This window comes from Hipposideros armiger, unplaced genomic scaffold (genome assembly GCF_001890085.2).
Source record: "Hipposideros armiger isolate ML-2016 unplaced genomic scaffold, ASM189008v1 scaffold_7, whole genome shotgun sequence".
NCBI classification, from domain to species: Eukaryota; Metazoa; Chordata; class Mammalia; order Chiroptera; family Hipposideridae; genus Hipposideros; species Hipposideros armiger.
Window position 1 is genome coordinate 6,514,398 of NW_017731357.1, and position 8,593 is coordinate 6,522,990.

General features: G+C 47.3%; 1 pseudogene; it reads left to right on the plus strand.

The window, feature by feature from the left end:
• The window catches only part of LOC109386092 (40S ribosomal protein S6 pseudogene), a 122,285-nt pseudogene extending 117,813 nt beyond the window's left edge, over positions 1–4,472 (plus strand).
• Positions 4,473–8,593: the final 4,121 nt, after the last annotated feature.

The following is an 8,593-nucleotide window of genomic DNA, read 5'->3' on the forward strand; positions in this document are numbered from 1 at the left end:
CACCTGTCAGGAAGTCCTCGATCTCTCTCAGGAAGTGCAAAATAGTGTTTTGATCAGAGGCAGCAGATGTGAACTGAAATAGTACTGCTCTATGATGCTAGGGACTCATTGCCTTAAAGTTGAATCCAGGATTTTAAAAATATACCTAATATTTGCAACAACATGGGTGGACCTAGAGGGTATCATGCTAAGTGAAATAAGTCAGACAGAGAAAGACAAATGTATGATTTCACTTATATGTGAGCTCTAAAAAACCCAAAACAAATGAACAAACAAAATAAAACAGAAACAGACCCATAGATACAGAGAACAAGCTGATGTTGGCCAAAGGGGAGGAGTGGGGGATGGATGAAAAAGTTAATAAAAATATACCTAATTATGTGTCACCCCTATGGTTCATGTGTCTAACCAAAGTTGCTATTGTCCTGGTTACGTATTGCCACATGGTGCCCCCAAACCTAGTGGCTCCAGTACAATTTATTATTCTCTATCACAGTTCTGTGAGTTTACTGAGCTCAGCTGGGGGGTTATTACTCCAAGTCTCTCATGTGGTTATAGTGAGGTATCAGCTGGGGCTGAAGTCCGCTGAAGACTTAACCGAGCTGGACATCCAAGATGGCACACACACGGGGCTGGCAGTTAACATTGGCTGCTGGCTGGGAACTTAACTGGGGCTTCGACTGGATTGCCTTATATGTGTTATCTCCATGTAGTTCAGGCTTATAACAGCATGGTGGCTAGGTTCCAAGAGGGGGTGTCCCAAAAGCAAGCATTCTCGTAGGCCCAGGTAGAAGCTGCAAGGATTTCTGTGACCTCATCCTGAAAAATCACACAGCATCACCTTTACCTCATTCTACCGGTCAAAGCAGTCACAGGACCCACTCAGGTTCCCCTTGATGGTGAAGTGGCAGGTCACCCTGCAGAAAAGCATGTGAAATATTTTTGCAGCCATCTTTTGAAAATGCAATCCATCCCAACTATATAGTGAGACATCTTTTTTCCTTCCTCTCCAATGTTTTAAAAATGGACTCCAACAACTTTGACTAAGGACAAAGATTTGAGAAAGGCAGGATTACATTGGTGGTCAGCCCAGTGGTATGCTGGGCTTTGTTATATATACTGTAGCAGTATTAGGCATTGCAGAAGTTAGTGTCCCCAAATAACTGTTTACTTCTCCTCTGCAGCCCTTAGGGCACTTAGTAGTGTCTTTCTTCCTCCAGGACTCCCCTCTGCTATTAGCCCTCTCCATTCCCTCAGCATCAACCGAATCCAAAAGATATTTTGGGGGGCCACACCTGACTCTACATCCTCATCTCCCAGCATTTCAATCTCCACATTTTTTTTTACAATGTCTTCTACAGCTGGGCTGTAATGCCTCATTTCACCAATAGGTAGCAAGCTAGCATTTGACTCAGGCCTGTATTTTAGGGAGAGGGGTTGTGGGAGGGGTTGAGGAGAAAGGAAAGCTGCAGAGGAAGTATCTAACATATTCCTGTGCCCCAGCCTGATATTTTCAAGTTTGAAATTTTAATTGTTCTAAAACACCTTTTGTAACAGGCTTTGAAGTCTGATTATACTGGCTTCCTCTCAAACAAAGGACATCTATGACAGCTGCACCAAATGTGCCAGAGGGAGCCTTGATAACATAAGATTTCATCCAACATCTCAACTCATTTTGGAGCCAGTCAACAAACCATAACGGATAAACCGCTCCGCCAAGGGCATGCTATTAGGCCCTGAAAGTGGGTCATGATAAGGAATAAATCAAGTCCCTACTTTCAAGGTGCCTACATGGTAACATTCAAGGCATCTACAAGACTGACAGCGTCTAATCAACTTAAATATGGCAACTGCAGAGCTCAGGTGTGAGACAGTTGAAGCCCATGATTGTCCTAACAGAGGAGGAGAGGAGGGAGCAACAAGGGGAGGGCCAGTGTGGGAGAACCAAAAGGAAACTGGTTGTTGATACCCACAGGATACAGTTGGGCAAAATGTCAGAGGTAGATGGAGAAAGAAGAAAACAGTGAAAAGAAGACAGACTTGACTTAAATGGAGAATGCGACCCTAGTTTTGAATTATAAGATGTTAGTACCAACAGGGACCCCAAACTAATGACCAGTAGGGCCACTGTCCGTTAGAGGCATGCCTGGACTAAAATGCACCATCCTGACTTCCGCATTAGGGCTCTTTCCAAGTGGTGAGCGAGGATGATGTAACATAAGCAAAGAAAACAGTTATTAGTCAGAATTTCCAAGAGGCAATCACACTGCCTTTCTTTCATCGAGTCCAACTAAGTTTGGCAACACCCTGAATGGCCTTGGGGAGGTTGCTTCTCCTCGCTGAGCCTCATTTGCTATCAAGCGCTGACTGTATGCTTTGCGCTATTCTTGGTGCTTTATATATGTTCATTCATTTCCTCCCCACTACAATCCTATGAGGTAGGTACTATTATTACTAGCCCTGTTTTACAGATGAGGAAACTGAGGCAGAAATTAGAAACTTGTCCAAGGTCACAGGCTAGTAAGTGGTGGAGTCAGATTCAAACTGAGGTTGACTGGCTCCAAATCTGTGCTCTCAATCATTACGTAATCCTGCCTCTCAGCTGGCAGGGTTGGACAAGATGCCCTCCAAGGTCCCTTCCAGAGATGACATGTTAAGATTTTACTCACTTGCTTCTTCTAGGATTGGTCAGGGTGAACCCAGTTAAATTCTTAGGTAGCGAGTGACAAGAGTGACAGAATGCACCCAGTGCCTAAGCAAACCCTCCCCCAATGACCATGTATCCTTCTGCTTTTTGGTGCCTTTCACAACTCTAGACATCATGGAAAAGGCTAATGAGGATGATCAAAATCCAGAGAAGAGAGACAAACGTGGCAGGTGATGGTAGAACTTGACTTTTTCAATCCATCTATCTCTGTTTTTTCTCTCAGAGGCTGTTCTTATGCACAGAGGGTCTACTTTTCGAAATGTGATTTTTAAACTGCAGCAAAGAGAAAGCTAAATAAACACAGAATGGTCGGCCGAGGGCCTGCACTTTCTATTCCCCGGTTACAAAGTAAAATTAGCTAGCTGGTGGCCAGGGCTGGGAGATTTATTTTGGTCTGAAGTCAACCCACAGATTAACAGTATTGGCAAGAACGGTACAGGAGGGGGAAATATTTTGGACAAGGCTGCATATGTTTGCAGATACATCATCCTCCTTCTGCGCCAATGTGGCCAAGGTTAAAGAGAATGGGAGTCAGGAGCAGGCTGCCTTGTCTCCTTTCTGTGAACTGTCATTTTCTCCCGCACGATGACAGCTCATGTCCTCTGTGAACAGTTGTGCCATACTCCGCAGGACAGAGGGAAGGTGGACGGGAAAGCACACTCCCCATCTAGTAGAAGATGGGCTTGTTCATTTTTTCTTCCTCCTTTCCTTACAAGACTCACATTCCATTCTCAGATTAATTCTTAGGCAACAGCTATTTCCGGATTCTCAAGAACTAACCAAGGGTAGTGTCAGAAAAAAATTATCCGAAATTGGAAATAGGTGAAAGAGATGATTGGGTGTTCTTTGAATGCAGTGCTGGGCTGGCACCTTTGACTGATTTCCTATTGACTGGTCTATTTGACAATCCTGTAGGGACAGAGGTTGGTTTAACTTTCAGGTTTTTGTCTGGTAGAGATGCAAATAATTTTTAACCTAGCTACCACACCCTAACCTTCTTCCATTAAATTGCCTGTAAACAGCTAACTCCTCACATCCTCCTCGGAACTGGTTTTAACATCTTAGAGGTTCCCTCACTAATGAATAAGTTAAATCAGATCTTTGACACCTGATCATGTTATATTTGCATGAGAGTCAAGTGTTTTAACCTTCTGAAAATTCCACTTTAACAAAGGAATGCTTGCATCTGTCGATATGACATTTTTCTCTGGCCTCCTTGTCATTCCAGCTCAAGTCCGTGGGCCAATATCCCACACTCCTAAGGGTGGACTCCACACAGTGCCTCGACAGCAGGTGGCCATCCCGCTCCATTCCGTGGAGATGGGGCTGCAGGTGAGACCCTGGCCTCTGGCCCCACTCATCTCCACTCTGCACGGGAGTGAGCGGAGCCTTCAAGGAACAGCATTGGGTAGGGAAAAGCATCTAGGACACACAGGAGTTACAAGCCCCCTAGTTAGCTCATGAGTAGCAAATTAAGTCATCAATTCCCTGAGGAAGTTTTCTCATCCTCAAAATGAGACCAGCCATTTCCACACTGCAGATTTCATGGGAGGAGGGAGGGGGGGGGACTTGGTGGGGGTGTCTAAAGTGCTTCTCAAACTGTAATGTGCAATGATTCGGGGGGGGGTGTCTTAAAATACAAATTCTGATTCAGCAGGTCTGGGGGGCCTCTGAGGGTCTCCCTTCCCAACAGCCTCCCAAGTACTGCTGCTGCTGCCAGTCCGCAGGCCCTGCTTTGAGTAGCAAGGCTCTGGGGCTGATGTGAGAACCTGCCCTTTGAAACCACAGGGCACAGCAGAAATATACCAGGAGACCTTTGAGGCATTATGATTTACACTCAGAGCTTCATTCCCTCGAGGCATGGGACCACAGGTCTGAATAAATCCCAGGAGCCACCATCTCCTAAACCCAGTGTGCCCTGCAAGGCATCCTAAACCTGTTACATGCCTGGTCTCCCTTAATCCCCACAACCGCCCAGTGAGAGAAGAAACTGTCATGATCCTGATTTTACCAAAAGGGAAACCAGTCCTGCAGCAGTGCTGGCTTTCGGAGCCAGGTCTGCTGAGCTCTAACCACATTACACACAGCTTCCTTTTGCCTCCACAACCTCGCACGCTGGTCTCCTTGGCCAGATCTGCAGGAGTGTTTGAAAGGAAGAGGGAAAACTTCCCTTCTTACCACATGGCGCCCATTGCCCTCACATTCCCTGGATAATTCCTCCACCTCTCCCACTGCAGCTGTCAGAGGGATGGAGGACAAGACTTCCTACTAATTCCAGAGCAGACCTATGGTTTGCAAAGCTTGGTCCTTGGCCCTGGAGAGGAATATGGAGAAATTCAAAGAACTAAAGACAGATCCCTGCCCTCAAAGAGGTTATAATCCACTGGAGAAGCTATCATGGATATACATTACTGCAATACAAATTCAGATTGTTACTGCCAGGCCTTTTGTTTGGGGAGCTCCTCTCTTCCCTGGGAAGGGCTCCTGTTTATCAGCAGACCTTTGAGTCTGCGAAGATAACCCTTCTGAGCTTTTTTAAATTTTTAAAAAGATTTTTATTGGGGAATTGAGGGAAGGGGAACAGACAAGTTGCCATCCTTTTTTTCATCAGTCTAGTTGTGGAGGACGTTGCTTCACTGGCCCAAGTTGGCACCATCATTGCGCTCTTCCCAGGCGAGGCACATCAGTCGCCGGCTTCTGGACGGCCACTCACTACGGCTGCTGGCCGCTCACGCTGGCTGCTGGCTACACACGGTAGCCCATGGCAACCCACTGCATCAGGGGCTGCAGCCTACGCCGTCGCCAGCGACTCACGGCAGCCCAGCTCCAGGTTGAGCTGTTGTTCAGCATCTTAGCTGTAGAGGGCAGTGTCAATGGCCCTCATATGTGGGATCCGAACCGGGGCCCTCTGGCGTCCCAAGCCAGCTTTCAACCAATGCGCCACTCAGCAAGCCATTCTGAGCTTTTTAAAAAATGGACTGGGAATGGGGGAAGGACAAGGCAGGTGGCAGATGGGGGAGGGGTGGCAATTAGAGTCTTTCAGTTGACGGTGTGTGCTCCCAGGGACCTAGGGATTGGGTGCTCCTTTGCCAAATGTAAATATCAAACCAATAAATGCTAATGTAGCATGAAAAAGTGCTGATTTGGGAGAAAGTTCCAATCATTTAGAGAGCTTGTCGCAGAAAGCATGTAGGTGTTCCGGCTACAAGGGGAGCTGGGGAAGGAATTAAGGGGATGGAATCCATAGCTTCTTTCTGGGACCCAGCACTACCTTGGCCACCCATTCCAAGAAGAGGGGACTAGGAGAGAGGGACATGGTAGAGTGGGAGCCAGGGAGGGGACAATAAACAAGACAAAACCAGGAAAACGGTCAAGTTCCAGAACATCTGGCACTAGAAGAGGGAGAGAGCAAAGAGCTTTGTTATCAAGATCTCAGTGAACTTGACACCTACCTGATAGGCCTTTGCCTAAGGTCATTGTCATTCTGAGGGGTTTCCAGAAGGTGGCCTCAGCCACATTAGCCTGCTTTCAGGGACCCCTTTCTAATTGATGGCTTTGATCTCTTTATCCCTCGCCCCCCTACTCTCACCCCACCATATACCCACACTTCTAACACTGCTATTAAGATCCCCCACCCTAAAAAAACAGACACTTGCAGCCCCAATCCAAACCTGCCACACCTAGCCCCCTCACAGAGGTCCTGGAGGAACTGCAATTACTTGTGAATTTGATTCAGTATAAGTGGCTATTAAGGGAGCTGTGAGAGGAGAAAGCAAGGATGTATGTTAGGACAACAGGGTTCCAGGCCTGGCTCTGCCATCTGTTTGACCTTAGAAAAGATGCCATACCTCTCTGAACCTTGAAGCTTAAGTTGCTTCATCTGTAGAATGGGAATAACAATTCCCACTGAGACAGTTCAATGAGGCAGATATATGTGCAAGTGCTTGGTAACCTGCAAATCTAGACGGCCATTACTACGTTTCTCAGCAGAATAGGTTGCCTGGGAGACAAGCAGCAGTGGGGGGGGCCTCACCCCAGACAGGCTGCAGCCAGACCCCCTGTGTGAATGACATCATGGCCCAAGCTCTGCTAGGCCCCATGCTTTCTGGGTGTCTTGCTGGTCCCAGGACACTGAGTAAACACCTTAAGCCTCCTTATAGCACTGCTGCCTCCAGACATTCAGAGAGAAAACCCTCATCCACCATCTCCACTTCCTCCCCTCTAAACTGGTCATCTAATCCAGTCAAGCTTACATTTAAATATCTCTGGGACCTGCCTCTCTCCTTTCCTTCCATCCTGTTCCGAGGGCTGCAGCCTTGGTTCAGACCCTTGTGACTTTTCCCCAGAACCTTGTCGTCTCCTGCTTCATTCTCTCCACCTCAGCCTCCCCCTTCCTTCCTCACGGCTGCCTCAATTATACCACTGCTCTGCGATTTGGCTTTAACCCAGTGTTCCAGTCTCATCTGGCCCTGCCTTCACAGCCCAGCCCTTCTGCCCCAGAACCTGCTTCGCACCTTCCCACCTCAGGGCCTTTGTATCTGCTACTTAACCAGAACAGCAACTTTGACTTGTCCTTTTTGGCCCAGCTGGAACACTAGACCCCTGGGCTACCCTCAGCAGGATGTGAACTTCTTCCCATGCACTTTCTTCCCTCTCTCAGGGCCTGCACAACTCTTGGCATTGTAGGCAGTTATTTGGGTTTCTGTGAACGTGGACTCCCTTAAAACACACTCAGAAGCCCAAGGTTGAGCTCTGGAAGGAGAATTTCCAGTAAGGAGGGGCAGCTGGGTCCTGAGCCTTGGCAGCTATCTCTCCCTGATTTTTCCTTTCCCACAACCTTGGAATCCTCTTCAAAACCTTGAGCGCACTGCCCACTATGTAGCGGTGAAAAGACCTTGCAGGAGAATGTGAAGGAACTAGGGCAGAATAGCTAAGGCAGCGCTCAATCTCTCAAACCCTCCCAGAATGCTCTGAGCCAGGCATTAAGCCAGGCTCTGGGGATACAGCAGGGACCAAGAGAGCCAGACTCTGCCCTCCTGGAGAAACCTACTCTAGGGGATGTAAACCACCATGCCATGAGGACACTGAAGCAGCCCTGTAGAGGCCCATGTGGAGAGAACTGAGACCCCTAGTGAGCCTCCAGTACTAACTTTCCAGCCATGTGAATGAACCACCTTGGAGGTGGGTCCTCCAGCCCCAGCCGAGCCTTTAGATGAATGCAGCCTGGGCTGACATCTGATGGCAACCTCTTGAGAAATGCTGAGCCACAACAACCTAGCCAAACTCCAGGTTTCAGTGCCAGAGAAACCAGGCGAGTGAAAAAAAACAAAAACAAAAAGCTTTTGTTGGGCAGCTGGATGGCTCAGTTGGTTAGAGCATGTGCTCTTAGCAACAAGGTTGCCGGTTCGATTCCCACATGGGATGGTGGGCTGCGGCCCCCGCAATTAGATTGAAAATGGCAACTGGACTTGGAGCTGAGCTGCGCCCTCCACAACTAAGATTGAAGGACAACAACTTGACTTGGAGCTGATAGGTCCTGGAAAACACACTGTTCCCCAATAAAAAAATTAAAAAAGAAATTTTTAACCCCACAAAACTTGTTATTTTAAGCCACTAAGCTTGGGATGACTTGTTATCCAACAATATACATTTGGCCCTTTGTATCCATGGGTTTTACATTCACAGATTCAACCAATCATGGGTCAAAAATATTTGAGAAAAAAAAAATCCAGAAAGTCCCCAAAAGCAAAACTTGAATTTACCACACACCAAGCACTATGCTGAATCCACATAAATGATGTGTAGGCGTACCCTGCTGTAGCTTATATGCAAATAAAGGTTTAATGCAAATAGTATACCATTTTACGTAAGGACCTTGAGCATCCT